The sequence below is a fragment of the Argiope bruennichi genome, chromosome 9 (genome assembly GCF_947563725.1).
Source record: "Argiope bruennichi chromosome 9, qqArgBrue1.1, whole genome shotgun sequence".
NCBI lineage: Eukaryota > Metazoa > Arthropoda > Arachnida > Araneae > Araneidae > Argiope > Argiope bruennichi.
Window position 1 is genome coordinate 36,820,854 of NC_079159.1, and position 22,710 is coordinate 36,843,563.

General features: G+C 30.0%; 1 long non-coding RNA gene across 1 annotated transcript in view; it reads left to right on the top strand.

The window, feature by feature from the left end:
• LOC129984823 (uncharacterized) overlaps positions 1–22,710 on the top strand; it is a 264,300-nt gene that overhangs the window by 138,207 nt on the left and 103,383 nt on the right. Inside the window, exon 3 of the long non-coding RNA XR_008785529.1 lies at positions 18,466–18,551. This is a non-coding gene — a long non-coding RNA (uncharacterized LOC129984823). The remainder of the gene's footprint in view (positions 1–18,465; positions 18,552–22,710) is intronic.

A 22,710-nucleotide genomic window follows, 5' to 3' on the forward strand; every position in this document is an offset into this window, starting at 1 on the left:
CCGAAAATAGAATTTGTGCTTTAGACTCGTTTTCCTCAGTCGATAGAAACAAATTTCAACTGAACTTGAATACATTTATTGCGAAATATTTAAACTAGATAATAATTTTCTACCTATATTATCATAATTAATCTGAATTTTTTTCAGTTATTTTTTTATCTGAGAAAATTAAATAGAATCTAAAAATGTGTTGTCTTAAATACTCAAATTTCTGATATTTAATCTGATTGTTGATTTTTTTTTAATTTGCTCTATCGTTGAAGGTTTTTAGATATAGATTACTTAAATTATTAGAAATTTAAGTTTTTCTCAAAGAAATTTGTGTGTGTCTAAGAGTAAGCTTCACTATGAATCATAATATTCTAATAATAACAAAATGATTCATTTTTTTTAAATAGATAATGTATGAAACATAAGAATCAAAGAAATCTCCTTATAAATATTTCTCAAACAAAAGTAAGGGCCGCGGTGGCCTGGTGGTAAGGTCTCGGCTGGTGAGGCGTAGGGTTTCAAGTTAGAGACCCAAATGCACCGAAAAACCATCGTGTAAGGGGGTCTAATGCACGTTAAATCCGTCAGGGCTAAACGCCCTCCCGCTGGTCTGGGGTGGTGTCCAGCTCAGGTGTTGTCCTCATCATCTGCGCGGTTCAAAATTGCGAGGTCTGTCCCAAAATAGCCCTAGTGTTGCTTTACAACGGAACGTTAATATAACTAAACTAAACTAAAAACAAGTAAAATATCTTTTAAATAAGCAAAATAATATTTATGAATTGCATTTTTTAACATAACTTTATTATCAAACGTTTGTTTCAAACATTTTTTTTTCCTACCACTCTAAACAACAATTAACACTTCTCCCGTTCCGCATTTAACCAGTTAACTGCGTTTGACGAGTATACTCATCATGGAAAAAATACAGCATTTTGCGTTTGCGTTCTAACGAATTTATTCGTCCAATATTCAGTTTTTCAAACACATAAAACATCCAAAACCTCTTCACAGATTTGCGCACCACCCTTTTGCGTCATCCAATCAATCAAAATTGATTTTCTTTTTTCATCCAAGTATGCCTAACCCTATTTACCTCACAACCCGCACTCCAACACGTACGATTTAAATCTCAGAGATTCTCCAGACCCTTTCGGACAGACTTGCCATGCCAATTCCGACCACCTCCCCCTGAATTCCTCTACAGCAAAATAAATTCCATTACGATCCTCGAACGTCCCCAACTTCGGTTCAAGATCCGGATCCTACAGATACGTGAACCAGAATTCATTACCCAGCTTTTGTCTGTCTCAAAGGCGAGGGCAAAGGGTGATCCTGACAATAATTATCGGCTTATAGCACCAGCGCCTGGGATGCGGGATGGAATAGGCTTTTCAAGTCCCCGAATCGCGCGCTAATTAAAATATTTCGAATGCTGGAGGTGAGGTGGGCAAAGGGGTTAATGGACTTGATACCGGGGAGAGAAGGGATTTCATAATTTATAAAGGTGTGGACGTGGAATGGAACGACAAGGATGTACTTGATAAGATGGTGTCTGCAAAAAGTTAAAGTATATAACTCAATTTTGAAATTCAGATTTCTGTTTTAATTGGCTTAAAGATATTTAAGAAAACCGATGGTGGTAATTCATAATTCACATTTACGTACATGTAAAATCAATGAAACCAAAAGTAAATGCTTTGTAAGCTGAAATGTGCAAAAATCTTTAAATGACTATCTTGCTTTTAGTAGCGCCGTTTGGAATATTTTCTAATGGAAATTCTGAGTTGATTATGGAAAAATTATCTTAATTCAAATTCAATATACTAACAATGTTGCAAAAACCTTGACAACCAGCTTATTAGATAAAGATTCAAACTGACCAATCCAGTTTTTTTTCCCCCGAAGTATAATTTTCAATTCCTTACTCTCATATCCATTTCGTGCTATTTTTCATTATAAAAAATCTGCAATGATTTCATTCTTAAATTTAAAATACGATAGCAATACTTTAAGTTTATGTCTTAAGAATTTATGAAATAATCTTTATGTATTATAATTCATAAGCTTACATTTTTTTAATCCATTATCCATATTTGCATTGATGTAATAGGCTTGAAATACATCAATCTTCAATTTTTTAGCATATTTCAAATAAATAATATATATATAACATAGTAAACACTATATAGAGAAATATTGTTTAATATTGGTAAACAATATACTGCAGGTTTAGTAAATTCTGCAGCATTAATAAATTAGAATTTTAACATGATTTAATATTGTCAAAAAACTTTACACAATATTGTTTCTCCGAATGTTATAATATTTACCCGCAAAATGTACAAAATGGGGGAATATTTTGCTTTCAAAGCAAAATTTCAGAGAAAAAATATGTTCTTCCAAATTAGCACATTTCTCATGGATGTGATGTATTGGTTTTGAAAAGTCATCAGTAAAAGCAAAGCAATTGGAAAACATTAATAAAAAAATTATCGAATGACTTTTCATATTACATAAATAATTATAAAGCTCGGTATATAGCTATCGCAAGTTTATAAAGCAAGTTTCTGTAAACAATATATTCTTCCATTTAAAGAAATTATTTTTATTAACTTCTAATTTTAATTAATTAATTTTTATTAACTTCTAATTTTAATTAATTAATTTTTATTAAATTCTAATTTAAATTAATTAATTCTAATTAAATTCCAATTGAAATGCAAATAGCACTTCCCATCAATGTCTGAAACTCATTTTATATATAAACCAGCAGGAGTGCTCTTTCCAAAACTTTCTCTCATACTCTCTAATAAATCTTTTATACTAGAGAACTCCTTGAGTGGCACTTACGCTCAATAGTTACGAAATATTCACCTTTGGGTGAATTTGGGCTTTTTATTGTTTCTATCGTGTCATTCTTGGCGAGTTTCTTGGCGATTAATCTCGGATATGCCATTAATAGTATCCAAAAATCGAATTTGTGCTTCATAGACGTTTTTCTCAACCTAGTGGAACAAAGTTTTGGCATAAAACTGTACTTTTAGTCACAAAATCCCATACCAAATTTGGTATGTTTAAGCCATTGCATTTTTTATTTATCGCGCGTACGTGCTCCTGAAAGTACAGACCGACAGACAATCAACCCACTGATAGATTTTGCTCAAAATTCGACTGATATCTACACTGTAGATATTAAATCTGTGTGCCGAATCTTATCCATCTAGCTCTCTTCGTTTTGTAATTATCGTGTTTACTTCTATTCGAACAGCTGGACAGACGGACTTTATCTGAACAGATTTTCCTCCAAATTTGATAGAAATCTCTAAATTTGGTGTAAAGATCGTATAACAAATTTCACAGTGTAGTTGACGGACATTTTCCAAAAATGTGTTTTTCAAAATCAGGCAGGTCTAAATCGTGAAAATTTGTTAAAATCTCGTTCGAATTTTTTTCACGGTTACTATATTTTCTCTATACTACGTATGCAAGAAAGTAAAAATAATGGAAATAACAAAGTCAGTGATATAAGGATGTCTGCTCTAATAGTGAACCAATAGCTAATTAAAAAATGGTTAGAGATAGACATACAAAAATGCATTATGAATAAAGATGTAAATAATTGCACTTTATAATCTTGGAGTCAATAAATTCTCTGTTGAAAAAATCACGAAGTGCAGATATTTACACTATCTTCCAGTCATATTTAATAAAATATTCTTGTCACTCAAACATTTTAAACTTTATGTCTAAAATTTGCTGAATTATGAAACTTTAAATATTACTATTTTAAATTATTGTGGATATTTTCAATGATTTTCTCGATGAAAAAAGAATTCATCAATAACTGCGCTTGCCCGAGACGTCAGTTGATTGGCTTAAAATAAGGAAATTCAAAACTTCATAACTTAGTCATTTTTATCATTGAAAAATGAAAGTTCTTTTGTTTAACTTATAATGTGTAGGACTAATTTTTTAAAATGGAACAATAGGTCTTGGAGGCTACAAAAATTTAATTATTTTTTTCAGTAGTTCCTTCGTTGATTAAAATAACACAAAATATTTTCCTCTATCATTTAAAATATTTTCCTATTTTAATTGTATTCTTATATCTAATAGTATAGAGATTATCTGATGTAATATGATAAGAGTGGACAATGTATACTTCAAAATAAATAGTAAATACAATAATTATACAATAATAATAATGGTAAATACAATTACTATACAATAATATTAATGGTAAATACAATTACTATACAATAATATTAATGGTAAATACAATCACTATACAATAATATTAATGGTAAATACAATAATTATTAAATAAAATTGTAATTTCTTATGTTAATAAATACAATAATTATTAAATAAAATTGTAATTTCTTATGTTAATAAATACAATAATTATTAAATGAAACTGGAATTTCTCTTAGATCCACAGTGAAAAAAATGAAAGTTTGCTTAAAACATAAATTGTCTTGGAATAATCAACGCAAAATTAAGAGAAAAATAAAGATAATCATTGACTGAAGAAGTGAATTTGTTTTATTAGTAAATACAATAACTATTAAACGAAACTGTAATTTTTTGTGTTAATAAATATAATAATTATTAAATGAAACTGGAATTTCTTGTGTATCCGCAAAGAAAAAATTAAGAATCTGCTTAAGACACAAATTGCCTTAATTGAAATGCAAAAGAAGAATAAAAATAATCTCTAATTGGATCCTGAATTTGTTTTATTACTAAATACTATAATTATTAAATGAAACTGGAATTTCTCGTGTATCCACGGAGAAAAAAATGAGAGTTTGCTCAATATGTTGTATTTATTGATTCTCGCCTCAAATTTCTTTCTATTAATTTATACTAAATATTATATCCATTTTTAATTTAATATAAGAATCTTTTATAAATTAACTATCTATATAAAAATTAGTCTTAAATATTTTATTCAATAGAACTTATTCTTAACCTTTGTAACTAAAATAAGGTAAAAGCAGAATTTGCAGGAAACTTTGGGAAGAATACTTGAAGCACTATAATCAAACTCTTTGCCAGAAAGGTTTGTTTGGAGTTGCCATTAAAACTCGTAAAACTATAATATTTAGTTAGAACAATAGAAGAACAATGGGCAGTTGTGGAAGGCGAGTCATAAATAACCTAACTGTGGAACCGCGGCTAAAGAAGGACTTTACGAAAATTGCATGCAAATTTTAATCACGAAAGCCCAACACTGCAGCGTGTAGAGGTCAGTAAATGTCGCCACGGAAGATATATTTTTGTCATTTACTCGTAAATTTGCAAACAATGGCTATAATATACAGTGCACAAATTGTTATATTCCCTTTCCGTCCAGAGATGTAAAAAAGTATTTGTTTGAATGAAGTCATTATTTTAGGACTGGTGAGGCATTTGCTGCATTTTTCATAACTTGTATAATATTTATAGCTGATGCTTCAATTTCAATTTTTATATTTCAATTAGTACAAGGTTTGTTTACTTGAATCGTAGTACCACTTGAATTTTTTTCTATCGTAAATTTCGGAATTTTAATGATTCTTTCTTTCGGGATATTTTGTTTTATTTTATCTTGTTTCTCTAAAATTCTGACTGCACTAGTCGCCAGCAAAATATTTTGTTTCATTTTATTTTATTTCTGTAAAATCTCGACTACGCTAGTCACTGACATGATACTTTATTTTATTCTTATTTCTGGAACAGTCCCTAATCACCAGGACAAATTTTAAAGCAAGTATAATATCTACATTTCACATTTCAAATTCTAATTAATGTATACGTTTTTAAAGACTTCTCTTTTATATTATTTGAATTATTTGTTCTCACTTTTAAACATCACGTCATATTAAGAGATTTAGAGTTTGATTTATAAAATTCAATACGATTTTTGCTATGTTAAGATGATGTTTTACTATTTAAAAATATATATATATATCGGTTTTATAGTGGGTGTGTTGTGGTTTTCTAAGGAACTGCCCGGTTTTAAATATATTATCTTTAATCTACACAAACACAGCTACACTACAAAATTCACAAACATTTATACTACAGACACACATAGAAAATTAGGTTAAAGAACAGTATGGTGGAGGGATTCCACGGTTTCCAGCCGAAAGCATTCGGCGTTAGCACAAGGGTTGCGCATAGGGAAAAAGTCGACCTCAGGATGCAGGTCTGCCGTTCAATTGCTTGTCTTCTGTAAAACGCCACAAGAGGGCGCTCTCTGCTCAAGGGGGAAAAGAGGTGCTACAGTTTTAAGTTTATAAAACTAATTAAATAATTTTTTTATAAATGAATGAAAATTAGATTTTTCTTTTATAAAATTCCAAGTAAGCAATTAAATAATAGACAGTCCCCAGGATATCATCTTATACCATTTTGGGTAATTATTTTTAGATATGTATTATACATTTCATATGGTTATTTGTCCAATGGATTATTTATGTATTTTGTCTAGCGAATACAGAGGGTGTAAGAATAAGGATTGGGACTGCTAGTATTTCATTAATTGTACATTTATAACTATAATCTAACTATATAATATTAGTTAAATTTTGAACATATTCCAGCATTGAAGAAGTTTTTATAACATATTAAAGTTTCCAAACGCGTATATTCTTTGTGATATAAAAATGTTAATGCATCTAATAAAAAAAAATCAAATATTTGATTTAGTGCTACCAAATCTGACTCACAGTTACATCTTAGATAGTTAAGTGAGTCAATATGAAAGATTTTTAAGGCTATAATTAGATTTTCAGTTATTTGAAAATTCATGAAATTTTAACATTTTTGTTTAATATATAATTGAATAATGATCATATAATTGAACAAAATCTATTTTTGCACTGTCTTAAAATTTGAAAGTAATTTCTGTAGTATTAATGCAATTTCCATATACTTTTCTTCTAATTATAATGATTTTTTTCATAATTAAATCTATACATATACTGTATCAATGCTTCTTAGTTTTATGAAAAAAATTCAAAAAATTCAAAATATCATTAAATATTTCGATCGCTCGCTTTTGTGAGTATAATAATCATTCATTTTATATTTATGAGCTAAACTAAATCCTCTTTTTGGTTATGAATTTCAAAGCAAAATTTTCGCTCGCTTCCTCCATTTTTTATATGACAATAATATTAGGTTCATATTCTTTGTTTGAATCCCAGGATATAAACAGTTTCTGAACAAAATGCAATGGCTAATTCAATCAAGTTAGACAAAGAAATAACGAGCAAATCAAGCGTAAAACATGAACATTTTTCTATGTTTCGGACTAAAAACTCGATTTTTTTTATATTTTATTTTATCTATGTCACAGTATTAGCACGAGCTACTGCACCGGCATAAAAATTAACTATTGATACAGCTAGAAATGCATCAATATTGAAAACTGTTTTACTGGATGATGGTATTTTATGGAGAACATCAAACTTATATGATAATATCTGGAAAGCCTAGCTTCTATCGGCAGGAGGTTTTTTTTTGTTTTTGTTTTTTTGTAAAATTTTGCGTTTTCGTAGAAAATGTTTAGATACGAATCACATACTGATTACATATGAATATATTTTTATCTTACCTACATATGAACTAATCATTTAAACAAAAAATCATGATTTCACTTAGTATACATAATATATTAATCGAAACTATCTGCTATATTACAGTATTCATTTTACAGTTTATCTATCATTATTTAAATCTTTTACTCAATTTTACCATGATGAAATCAGGTGCGAGATGGCGCTATAGGACATTGGCAGCATGAGAACAGATAAAAAAAAAGGTTCTAATAGTTAGTTATAGAAAAAAATTTGTGTGTATATAAAATCACGTTTTTTCAGGAAAAACACCTATATAGATAAATTTAAAAAGCTAAAATATTAAATATAAATACACTGGAAAAAAAAGCAAAAATCGTGACTCGAACCGACGACCCGCAACACACACATTATCATTCATGTAGTTCTAACCACTATATTTCACTGCTCATACTTCGAATCAGTAGGTCAGTATACTTATTATGTTAGTTATAAAAAAAATTACTTAGTTACTGCAGAAATACCAAACAATGCAAGCGTTCATTCAGTTTTTAATCTACTAGTGATATTCCACATAAAAGAAGACATTTGATGAATTTTATTCCATACGTGTTTTAATTAATTAGATATAATAATTTAGGAATATATATATATATCCCCTGTGTGTGTGTGTGTGTGTGTGTGTGTGTGTGTGTGTGTGTGTGTGTGTGTGTGTGTGTGTGTGTGTGTGTGTGTGTGTGTGTGTGTTTTCAGAAAGATTACAAGCAAAACTTTATCTAAATATAAAACTTTATCCAAGTCATTAGAGCCATTTCCGAGATACACGAAATAAATTTTTATATAAATAAGAATTTCTCGTTGAAAGTTATAAGATATGAGATTAGAAATGAAACATTTAAGAAAACAAATTAATTGGTTGAAAAATAGTGCGAACTTTTTCCAATCTTATTTGCATTCACTATTTTAATTAAAATTATCAGCATTAAAGATTTATTGTAAACACTTTATCCAATTAAATACAAACTTCTCCGATATTACATCTACATTTAATTGAATATTTAATGCACATATTTGAATGCGTGGTTCCGGAACGAAACAGAATAACCACTGTGTTTCAATTTATCGTTCTCATCTTTGTTAAATGTATTTCAATCGGAACTAACTGAAATGAAAAAATTTAATTAAATTCATTTTAATTATTTAATTGAATGGATAGCAAAAACTCAAGGGTATAAGTGTCGGGAATATTTTTTTAAAAAATACTTAGAAGTGTAAGTACATTTCCGAGAAAAAGAATGTTTCATTATTCCATTTTTTGTTCGTTGCCAAATCCACTTATTTAATTACAGTTTTCTGAATTAAAAAAATGCAATGATATGTGTTTTTAATGGTTCTTTAATTACTTTAGATGGAAATTTTTATTGATTTTTTTTAACGTGCTGAATCGATTTGCAGTAAATTATTATCTGGTTTCTAATTTCTAGAGTATTTATCTTTTTAAATGAAAAGTTTTAAAGAAATGTGTTTGCCGATTCACACATAAGGAAGATTCTCGATAGTGTAGAAAGAAGTTGAATCGTGCTTCATCTGAAAATTTTTGGCTGAAAAAAAATTGGGAACACGCTATCATATTTCATTTTAGGGAACAGGTGGTCACCTGAAACTACTTGTATTCCTTGAAGAATGCTCTCAGACAGGGTCATATAATGATAAACCATTCAAAAATTTGACGCATTTTCAAATGAAGTATAAACATTGAAAAAATTTGGAGAAACAGTGATATTTGGGATGAGGGGGGAGAGGGGAATAAACAGCCTGCCTTCATTATGAAGAAACTCAGAAATAGCCTCTGTCTGAAATAGCTGTTCTAATCTCTATTGATATGTTTTCTTATTTGTTATTTTATTCTTTTCTTATTTTCTTATTTATTGAATGTTTTCTTATTTAATTTTTATTCTGTGCTCCTTATTGTATTACAACTTTTTTGACTATGCATAATTTTAATGCTTTCTTTTTTTTTTTTTATCTGATGACAATGTTTGATTGGGTTCTGTGGTACAAGTGCCAGATTTGGTCATTCTGCGCCAAACATTTGTTAGACATGGTTTTCGTGTTAAAAATTAAAACATCCTTTAAAAGATACCATTAAATCTGATGTAAATTTGAATATCTTTTAAAAATACAAAAACATTTGAATGAAGATTATCACCGAAAACATCATTTAATTTTTAAAAATTCACACCGAAATGAACTTTTTGTCTACTAAAATCTTGATATTGTACAGAATATATTCTTAGCAGTTAAAACACAATTGCATTTATTACAAAGTGGCAAAAAATAATGCAAAAAATCATAATGCAAAAAAATGCTTGCCTTGTCAGCTTTCTTATTTCCCAAAATTCCAACATGCCCAAGAATCCAACAGAATTTAACTGCGAAATTATTTTTGAGGAAATTATGTATGTGTAAGATATTTAGAAATAAGGGATAAGTTTCCGATGACACATTTTTAAGAGCTGCAATATTACCTTTAGAATCAGTATATATAATAAATTTCGAGAAGAGCATGACAAAGTAACTGATTAAAGAATATTATTCTCGGATTAAAAAATATCGACAAATTGAGGAGTGAAATTTCTAATCAGTATGCCTATGTTCACTATAGATTAAATTGATAATAAAACTCTCAAATTTAATAATATTGAAATTCAGTAACTTTTTAAAAATAACATTGGATATAAGAACTTTGATTTCATATTTCGATTCCAAACTAATTTTAAACACCTTTTATATTATTATTGACTGCTGAATTTGCATGTTCCAGCCTGCTATTTCCAACATAAAATCGCTATTAACGGGCTTATTTATTAATAAACTCAGTAATTGTGCTTCTCTAGACCATTTTATATGTTTCCAAATTATGTGATGTTTTATGGGCTTTGTAGTGCAACGAAGTGGATCGAAATTTTGATGTATGATGACAGGTTGAATCAAAAACTGAACATGGATCTTGAATTTCTTGTCACTTTGAAACCCACAAATCAAAAATTAACTCGCTGCATTTATGAGTTACGGCATTCACAAACGTTCGAATATACTGGCTGACAGGCAGTCAATAAGGTGATGGATTTGCTCTAAAATTATATAATAAGAGTGAAATTAAATCTCAAATCCCTATATCTGTACAAAAATTAAATCCTGAAACTATACTTCATATGAATTACCTCATTGTATTATCTAACCATTGTGATCGGATGCATGTAAATGAAATCCTGGAACTATACTTCATATGAATTACCTCATTGTATTATCTAACCATTGTGATCGGATGCATGTAAATGAAATCCTGGAACTATACTTCATATGAATTACCTCATTGTATTATCTAACCATTGTGATCGGATGCATGTAAATGAAATCCTGAAACTATACTTCATATGAATTACCTCATTGTATTATCTAACCATTGCGATCGGATGCATGTAAATGAAATCCTGAAACTATACTTCATATGAATTACCTCATTGTATTATCTAACCATTGCGATCGGATGCATGTAAATGAAATCCTGAAACTATACTTCATATGAATTACCTCATTGTATTTATTATCTAACCATTGTGATCGGATACATGTAAATAAAATCTTGGAACTATAATTCATATGAATTACCTCATTGTATTATCTGACCATTGTGATCGGATACATGTAAATGAAATCCTGGAACTATACTTCATATGAATTACCTCATTGTATTATCTAACCATTATGATGGGATACATGTAAATGAAATCCTGAAACTATACTTCATATGAATTACCTCATTGTATTATCTAACCACTGTGATCGGATACATGTAAATGAAAAGACATAAAGAACTTTTCGTACGTATCTTTTATGAACTTGGTATCAAACAAATTGACATAATTCCAAAAACTTTTGTTTCTTGACTCTATTAAAAAAACAATTTAACTCCAAAACGTCGAGATTCATCAAAATCCAATATTCAAATTTCTTGAAGGATAGCAATGATTTCTCTTTTCATATTTCGCAAATGATTATTTAAAACCAGAGGAAGTGGTCTCACCAAAACATTCTCGCATACTGTCTGATAAAGGTGTCATGCCAGAGAACATCTTGCATAGCATTGGCGTGCAACAATTACGAAATATTATTTTTCGGCATTGACGATTATTATACTTTCTCTATACTACGTATACGAGACAGTAAAAAGTTAACTCCTTCTCCCGCATAAGGTGAGGAATGCAGTGCATGGCATTGGCGAACGTTAGTTACGAAATATAGATCTTTGGTGCTAATCTAGCATTTTCGTTTAATCTATCATGGCATCTTTGTCAATTTTTTGCCTGAAGAATTACCCTTAGCATGTGATTAATAAACAACTATCCAAAAATTGGATATGTATTTTGGGTACCTTTTTTTCCAAGTGATAGAAGCCCAAATTTTGAGATGTAAGCAATATTATTAATTAAAAGGCTACATATTAAAAATTCATTCACTTAAGTCATTGAGTTTGTGAGTATTGTTTTTACATGCGTAAGAAAGTAGAGACCGACAGACGGTAAACCATTTGAGAAATTTGATTTAAAATGTGTTAAGTATCTACATTTTAGATACAAAACTTGTGCACCAAATTTGATCATTCAAATTCTTTGCCTGTGTAAATTATCGAATTCTCTTGCACTCAGACAGCCGGACAGACTGACTGTCTCACAATTTAATAAAAATCTTTAAAAAATTTTGGAAAATGCATTTATCAAATTTCACTATCATAGTTCAAAGGGTTTTTGAATTTTGGCTTTCATTTCAGAAAAAGAGACATAATTCCAAATATGTGGTTGGGAGATTCGAAACGTGGTGAATCGTCCAAACATGGTCCAAATTCTATACTGATTTCAATACTGTCTTTTTTGCATGCTTCGTATATATATATTGGTTTGGTTATATTAAAGTCCCGTTTGAAGCAACGCTAGGGCTATTTTGGGACGGACCTCGTAATTTTGAGCCACGGTCAGATGACGGGGACGACATCTGAGCTGGCACCCCCCTCTCCACACCACACCGCACCAACGGGAGGACGTTTGGCATGACGGATTTAACGTGCAACAGACCCCCTTACACGACGGTTCTTCGGTGGAATCGGGTCGCGAACCTGAAATCCTCCGGTTTCGAAGCCGAGACCTTACCACCGGGCCACCGCGGCCCCGCTTCGTATATAGAAAATATAAAAATGTCTTTAAAATATAGTTGTATTAACTAATCTGTGATGATTTTTTCTTGTATTTTATACTTTTATTTTTGAAATAATTTTCAGAAGTTAGACACCAAATTATCAGTTCATTTTAATAATCATCCACCTTACTCTCCATTACCATACATTCACCCCAACGACAATTTATTCGTCGCCAATTCCACTTTCGCTTCGCTTAATTATGAGCACCAAAACTGAAAATTCTCTCACTTCTGTAAAACAGGACAGTTTAATTATATCGCCAACCCTCATAATCCAAAACTCGGCGGAAGGGTAAAATTCATCAAAACGCAAACAAAGCGCCCCGCACCCACATGCCTTTTGAACCTTCATTAATTCGTGCCTAACAACTGATTGGCCCTCACAATCACTTCCCTCACACCTATTCGGAATATTCATGAACTCGCCCGAGCCCGCTTAATTTCCGGTTAACTTCTTGGAAACGGAAGTGACTTGGAAATTGAGGAAGTAGCCCTCACAAAAGTTGTCCTCAAGTTTCGGTTTGTTGGAGTCAAAGGAGTCGGTTTCACCAGAAAGTGGAAATTTTAAGAATGTTCAAACAATCTCTCCCACTTGCCCTCCAGTGAAATTCGATGAACACTAATTGGTAACATCTGTAAGGAGAACTTCTGCGGTTATTTCAATATTTTTAATTGCGGAGAACGGATTTTGCCTTCTACGAAGTTTTCTTTGAGTTAGTACTTTCACAGTTATTTCGCCAACGGCTGTTTTCTTTTTCATAAAGTTTGTCTTGAGATGTCTTTATTGTCCGAAGGCGTAAAATTAACTTTCTTAGTTTCGTAAACATGCCAATTTAGTTCTGAAAATTAATTTTGAGAATTATTAATTTGAATTATTTTTACCGTTAGCTCTTGTCTGAGTTATTTTATCGTATTTTATCAGTTATTGATATCAAATTTCTTCTAAATTATTTTATCATCAGAATCCATGGATTTATCATGGGTCTGACAAGCATTTCATTCCTTTTTTAATATTATATATAAAAGAAAATAACTTCTCTCAGTTATAAGTAATTAAAAATACTTTTTAAATTTTATTAAAGCAGTTTATTGCACGACACTGTTTTAACTATATGGAAAGAGAGATAGTTCCGAAAAAATTGTAAAACAGTACAGACAACGATATGGTTAATACTTCCTTATTGAGGACTCATTTCTTCTATATAACTAATTGTTTCGATTTTGGAGGGGAAAATGGCTCTAACTAATTCAAAATGCGCATTAATGACTCTGCAAAAAAAAAAAAAAAAAAAATCACACTTTTTTTTTTATTTTGTTTTGTAGCCGAAAGCAACTGTTCTCACTTTTATGTACTTAATAAAAAAGTTTCAATTTTATGCCAATTATATATATTTAGAAACAGACTAAATACATGTGACTGTAGATTTATTCCAGAAAGACTGTAAAACAGTACCTCCAACGATATACAGTTAATGCTTTCTCTTTGACTGCTTGATTCTTCTTGGCAGCTAATTATTTCGATTTCGGATGGAACAATGGCAGTAATGGATTTAATGAGCACGTATATGATCCTGCGAAAAATTAATTCATTTTTTTTTTCTAATCAAATATAACTGTATTTAAAAACCAGCAGTGGTGGTCTCTCCAAATTTTTCTCGCAGACCCTTTAATAAATTTATCCTTCCAGAAAACGCTTTATATGGTGTACAATAGTTACGAAATATTATTTTTGGCTTGAATTTAGCATTTTTACTGAATCTATCGTGTCATCCTTGGCGAGTTATCTGGCGATTAATCCCTGGCATGAGTTAATAGTATCCGAAAAACGAATCTGTATTTTAAAAGCGTTTTTCCCATCCAACTGAAACAAAACTACACCTGTAGTCACGAAATCTCATATCAAATTTGGTATATTAAGTAGTTGCATTTTTGAGTTATTGCGTTTAAACGTTTCTGAAAGTACAGACCGAAAGACAGTCAGCACGCAGTTGGAATGTGCTCAAGCTTCAAAAGGATCAATACCATAGATGTTAAATCTATGCACCGAAATTTATTTATATAGCTATCTCCGTTTTATAACTATCGTGTTAACTTATAATTGCACAGTTGGACAGACGAACTTTCTCTGAATAGATTTTGCTCAAAATTTGATAGAAATGTGCAAATTTCGTGTAAAGACCATATACCAAATGTCAATATTCTTACTCAAAGCCTTTTTAGCTATCTTTGTCACAGACAGACGGACATTTTCCAAAAACGGGTTTTTCGAACTCAAGGTGGTCTAAAACCTGGAGGTTCGTCAAAGTCATGGGTTCGATTTTTTTTTTTTTTTAAATGATTACTATACTTTCTCTATACTACGATACGAGAATAAAAAGTTTTGAATTTAGGTTATTTTAATTTTACGGAACCAGTTTACTTGAATATAAAAAAATATATTAATTCCAAAAATGTACAAACGATATAATTAATGATTTTTTTTTTTTTACTCCTTAATTCTTTTCGACAACTAATTGTTTCAATTTCGGATGGAGTAATGGCAGTAACTAATCCAATATGCGCATCGATGACTCTGCGGAAAGTTTATTACTTTTCGTTTTGTTTTGTTGTCGAAAACAACTGCTTTCACTTATAAATAATTTTTAAAAGACTGTTTTAAATTTTGACAAATAACTACGCAGAACTAGTTTTAATTATATGAAAACAAAGAAGTATTCCGAAACGAGTCCAAAGCAAATGATATAATTTCTGTTGATGCTATGATATAATTACAGTTGCCAACAGTGAAATAATTACTGTTTTCTTTTTGACGTCTGAATCTCTGCTAATTTTTATCTATCTGTGGATAGCTGTAATTTAGGAGAGTATGTCGATGATCCTGGGCCTTAAAAGAGTGTTGTTTCTTTTTGTAATAAAACACAACTACCTCATTTATAAATACATTTAAAAAGTACTTTCCATTCAAATATTCACGTATTTTCAAACGTGATAATGTATTTCTATAGATGGAGCGTAATTCAACAAATTCAAAAAAAAAAAACCAATAAAAAACTTAAACACATCTTTATTGTTATGGATATGGTGAGAGTCAAGTTAGATCACTAAAACAAAATCACAAAGAGAAACGTTTAGCTTAATCCACTGCAGGAACTGTAAGGTAAATAGTGATTCTCAAAGACAAATGATTCAGGAGAGATCACTATCGTAAAAATTCTTTGATACACGCTTTCCAATTCCGTTAAGGGTTGTTAAGTTGCTTTAATTACTATAAAGTTCTGTGAAATTGATGAAAGTGCTATATGATAATGACCATCTGAACGCACATACTTGGGAAGAAAGAATGAGATTGAGATTAAATTAGACACTAACTTACTTGAGTAGTTACAAAATGTAATTAAAATTATTCGATGTTCAGGTATGAAGAATAAATTTTTGTAAATAATTTTGTTATTGTATACATTTATGAAAAATGAGACGCCTGTATAAATTTTTATCACGTTAATGGTTATTTTTGCTTTTCTATCGACAAAGATACGAGTAATAGGGTTAACTTTTATCATATTTTTTTATGCAAACAACTTTGACATTTTCTTTTTTTTAACTATTTTTTTAAATTTATAATTTTATTATTTTATCTGATTTTTTAAACATGTAGTTATTTATCTGAAAACCAACAAACTTTCGTGCTTTAACATTCTATTGATAATATTGTTAATGTCAGTAAACTATTTATAAACTTTGAAATTCTTATATCTGATGGATAAGCCATTTGTTCAAGTATTAAAAAATACAAAGCTTCTTCTTTCATTAAAAAGCGAAAACAGCATTATGTCATGATAAGTTATAGATTTTTTAAAGTAATCTTTAGATTAAAAATTATATTTGGTATTTATTTCATTAATTCTAAATCTAAATTATATAGAACCTGTCCATAAAGTAACATCTATCTATGTGCAGTTGGGACACTTTTTATAGAATAATCTTTTTTTTATTTACTTGTATACGAAATATACAAAAAAAAATTATTATAATCGTCAAAAAATTCAGCCTGCAGATTTTTATAAATCACCAAGTTTCAAACCTCACCGTGTCCGAAAGACCCTTTTTTATAATTATGTTTATATGTAGACACGGTAACTCAAATTCGCTTTAAGCTAGACAAATGAAAATTGGTAGGTCTTTTCACCAATCCATAAATCTCTTTCAAATTTTCCGGAAGCATTTTTTCATTTACAGGCAATGGGTTTGCTTTTCTTTCTGAAAGCAATTGAATGCAACTACAAAACATAAAAATTTTAAAAGACAAATTTTGGCATTCAGTTTTAATATTGAAAATGTAGATAAGTATTACGTATTGAATGAAGTCTGCCACGTCAAATCTGCACATTCATAGGTATGCAAAGGGGATTACTTAAACAACAAAGATTTAGATAAATTATATTTTGCCTATTTGACCCAGAACTATGCCAAAATTATAGTTCTGAGTCATTTTTTTTAATTTGGGCGGGGGAAAAAAGGAGTCCAAAATGTATGTTCAGTTTTATTCATTATAACTATGAAGCGTACGATTCTCATGTGATGACTGAAAATAAAAATCTGAGCACTCGGGGCTTCATTACTTTTATACCGAAGGGAAGTAGAGTAATGCTTTTGTTGCTGACTATAACAGACAGTATGAAGAGATCATCCCACTGATTTATGTTTATGATGTTCTAAATGCACTATAAGAGTATTCAATTTTTTTCTGGACATCTAATTGAAAGAAGATCGTATGGTAAATAAAAAGTAAATTTGAAATTCCTGTACAGAAGGAAAGATACACATAATGAAAGTGTTCGATGAAATTGGAACCAAATCTCTCTCTCTCTCTCTTTCTGTCTCTCTCTCTCTCTTTCTGTCTCTCTCTCTCTCTTTCTGTCTCTCTCTCTCTTTCTGTCTCTCTCTCTCTTTCTTTCTTTCTCTCTCTCTCTCTCTCTCTCTCTCTCTCTCTCTCTCTCTCTCTCTCTCTCTCTCTCTCTCTCTCTCTCTCTCTCTCTCTCTCTCTCTCTCTCTCTCTCTCTCTCTCTCTCTCTCTCTTTCTGTCTCTCTCTCTTTCTGTCTCTTTCTCTCTCTCTCTCTTTCTCTCTCTCTCTCTCTCTTTCTGTCTCTCTCTCTCTCTTTCTGTCTCTCTCTCTCTCTTTCTGTCTCTCTCTCTTTCTCTTTTTGTCTCTCTCTCTCTCTGTGTGTGTGTATGTGTGTGTGCATGTCGTTTATTTATATTTTTTTATTATTATTTTTGTAATTATATTTCAGTTACTCAAATTAAATCTACTAAATTAGGAGGTTAATTTTAGAGCTAAAAGTAAGATTTTGGAATGGCCTATTATAAAATACAAAAATATAATACTTTTTTTTAATAAAATAAGGCATTTAAAGCACATTTTAAATACTTAAGGTTTTGTTAAAAGGTTATTTAATTTCCTAAAACAGATGGATATTTCTCTTTTTATATTTCATATACCTCAAACTCAAAGCTCCTTAAAAGAACCAATAACTTTCAAATGAACAATAAAACAGTTAATCGATGCTGATTTCAAGTGCTATCATGATTTCAAGTTCTAAGTAAGCAATTGAAATATGCTGACAGGTATATATATATTTTTTTTATTTCCAGATTATTTACCAAGACTGAATTTTTCAAGAAGCACTTCAAACAAAAGAAACTCCGTTTAAAAACGGAAGCAACATCTGCTGTAACAGGTGAGTCAACATATCAGTCTTTTAACTATACAATTTCTAGAATCCCTTTTAGAAAAGAAGCACGTGGTTTTTTTTATACTCACAAATGTGATACTTTTGTCTTAAAATATTGCTGTACTATCCAAAAAATGACTTTCAGGGCACTTAACAAATTCTAAAGAAAAAGTTAAATATTTTTAAAAAATCATTCTAAAAACGAATTTTAAAAATATTTAGCTACTGAATTTCAAATATTTTATTACTACTTCAAAGTAAATTTTAAGCATATTATTAAAAGATTAATTGCATTTAATTAAATATTTAAAAGTTAAACATTTTTTACCATATTCTAATAAACGAATTGGAAAACATTTAGCTACCAAATTTCAAATATTTTATTACTACTTCTAAGAAGATCTTAAGCATATTATTAAAAGATGGATTGTATTTAATTCTTGCATGAAGTTTGGTATGAATGTGTTTCGAAAAAACTTTTCTTTCCTCTGGAAGATTGGGCTGAAAATTGGACACAGATCTAAAGTTCAGAAAACGTAGCAGGGGCCGCTGTGGCCTTGTGGTAAGGTCTTGTCTTCAGGACGGAGGGTTCCAGGTTTGAGACCCGATTCCACCGAAGAGCCGCCGTGTAAGGTTTGATACACATTAAAGAGTTTTAAGGGGTCTGGAGTGCGTTAAACTCGTCTGTACCAGATGTTTATCCTCTAGCGTGGCGTGGAAGCATGGAGAAGGTGTTCCAGCTCAATTTCGTCCTCGTCATCTGTTGACAATTCAAAATTACGATACCCGTCCCAAAATAGCCCTAATGTTACAATTAAACGAAACGTTAATATAACTGATAAAAACATCAACTGCTGAGTTTGGTGCATTTATCTCTTTACATTTTAAATTATCATATTCGCATACAAATGAACATATTAGACACATCGACATATTTCCAAAAATACAAGCTTTTCTTAGGCTCAGGGTAATCTAAAACATAAAAATCATTAACTCTTAGGATAATTTTTTCGCCGATTGTAATGTATTCGATATTCGATATGTATCTCTGTTTTTATATTTGTCTGTGTTTTGAGCTCTTCTGACCTCTGATCATAGATTTATGGATTTGGCGAGAATATAATTTAAAGGGTGGGAATGTGCATTTTGGAATGATTTTTTTTATTTATTTAATTACTAAAAATTTTAATTAAACGATATTTCGGCTTCTTTCCGCAATAACGTTTTGAAAATATTACAATAAAATTTAATTTTATAGCATTTTAAAATTTAAAAACTATTTTTTTATTAATGCTAATTTAGATGTACAGTATTTTCCCTGAATTTTTATGATTTTTTTAATAGTATATTTGCTTTGTTTTCAACAATAACTTCATATTGTCGCTATGAAATTCAAACCATTTTCTCTGCTTCATTAAATGTCGAATTCTCTGCTTCATTCTGTGCGAATTTCTACTATTGTTGATAGGTAAAGAAGAAAGTTTTTGTTTATTATCCACCCAATAAGGAACAAGAAAGCAAATATCACAAAAGATAGTTTATAATAAGAAGGTTGCTGATTTTGTCATTATAATTTTAAAGACACTATGATGTCATGGGACTTGACACCATTAAGAAGATTCGTGTTGTTCCACAAACGAAACAGGTTATTAAAATATCAAATCTTTAATATCCGTCATAACAGGTGGCTAAAAATCATTATTGGGAAATTCATCACAAGTAAAATTAAATTCAGTCACTATTACTGACGACCTTGGTAATTGGCCATAAGTGACTAACGTAACCTATACAAGAAAGTTAAAAATAATTATTTACTTTTGGAAGATTTTATTTTTGATTGTCTTACACACTATTAAATTCGCTCATTTTTTTAAGATTAATATTTGATAAAGCTCTCACAAAAACTGGAACATAGGTTCTAGTAACTTATCACTTTTCATCGTGTTGCCATTTCTTTCATAATTGTTGCTGATGACCTTCCTTCCACTGCATCCCCCTCTTTTCTGCTGCGCAAAAGGGGGGTCGTTCTTCGGTGCATCTGCAAAAGACGTTAGAGTAATGTGGGGCAGTGAAGCATGCAGGCACGCTGTCACGATCAGGGGCGGACCCCAGAAAGCGAACACCCCTCTGTTTGTGGCAGATGACGTCAGCTTGGTCTGACACTTCAGCAAAACAACACCCCTCATCCTGCCCTCGAAATATGGATACAACACACTCTGGTCAATTTTCCGGTCCATTGTCATAAGAAGTGTTCTGTGGTTCTTTTGGATGGAAAAGGAAAAAAAATGAATTTTCATTTGAGGGATTTTACCGCAAATTTAAGGAACTTCTTTTGTAAGTGAATTTCTGTATTTTCATTTTTTTTATTAATTGTAGATAGCATTCGTCATAACTATAATTAAAAATGAGCATTAAAGGTTCGTTGTAATTAATTTCCTTCTTATATATCCGAAAGAAAACGTTTCTGGTTGATATTCAATTGCATGTAATTAATCAAAGTTTTTTTTTTTTCATGGATAAAAGTAAAAATTTAGAATACTCTGATTGTTCGATTGTTGAGGAAGAGGACTGATTAAAATTTTAATCACAGAAGAAAGATTAAAATCAATTTACTTTCTACATGTCATAAATTATATTTGCAAATTATTTCTCATTTTTTCCTGAAGGAAAACAATTCACTCATATTTCCTCATTTCATACGAAGAGACGTGGAAGCTGGAAAATATCCGTTTTATTCATTCCTATATAGATTTAAAATTCAGGAAATAAATCTGTCAAAAAGAATTCCTGTTTAAATTATATATGAAGGCATTTGGTGATATGTTATTATCAAATGGAATAGCTATAATATTTCTGCATAAAAAAATTAACTGATACTTTTGCAATTTCAATATTTGTAAAACTTTGAAGTAAATTTGTTTTTGTCTTCTATTAATATTTAAGTCTTCTATCATCAAATTTTACATACGTAATATATTATATGTTTAAAATTTTTTCAAGGTTTGTACGAGAAGTTTTTACCGAACTATTTCGGTCTTCTGTAATGTAGAAAATTCTGTGGATAGAAAACTTTTCATCGCATTTACAGAAGTTAATATTTTTCGAGAAAAATAATAGGTTTTTTAGAAAATAAAATAAAAAATATTTTAGGAACCTTAAAATTATTTTACGTTCTACAAATAACCATGCAGATGGCAGCGACAAATAATTAATATTCCAGTTTTGAACGCAGTACATTTTAAATAAATTTTTCCCTAAAAAATCTAATATTCTTTATTAATTGCATCAAGTTTTTAATTTCAAAATATTATAATTTAATTTTATAACAATTATTCGAGTGCTAAAATAATTCACAAGAAAAATGTTTTTTTTTCTTTTCTTTTAATTTTATTGTATACTTTCATAGCACGATGCTAAATTAAGGAAAAATCAATAATTCAATCGATATAAAATTAATATACAATTATAGTAACTATTCAAATCTGAAACATTTTTAAATGAATAAGAACATTTTAATTCAATTTTATTCATCCTCATGCTCTAGCGTTTTCAATAATTAATATTTTATAAATACGGATCCAAGATAATATCGAAATACTGATTACTTCTTAACTATTTCTAATATTTAAACTAAATAAGAACGGTACGCTTTCAAAGTAATTAAACTGATACCGGATCTTCCGTAATGAAAGCAATGCAAATAAAGTTCACTACTTAATAAAATATGCTTATTACAAACATTTCGTTTTAAATATAACGAATTTTAACTGCCACCGATTAATTCTAATTATCTGAACAACACGCACTATCTACTACCTGCAAAACGGGAAATTCTTTTCGCTTTTATCCAATAAAATTCAACGCATCGGCAGAAACGAATATCTATTTTATTGAACTAAATATATCTTCCTAAAGCTGGCTGTTCAATCAGGAAAAAGGTAAAACCTAATCCAAATGAATAAATAACCGTTCACATTTCAGACATTCGCTTTTTCCCGATATTCATCTTTGATTGTTATCAGCAAAATTTTAGTACCAGGAATAAATAGTGCGAGCTAATGAAATGAATGAATTGCGCAGCTGAGTGAAAATTTCCAAAGCTGTTCTATGTTTGAGAACCAACTGCTGTTCTGTTACTTTCTTCCTTGTCCTTTTAGTTACTTTG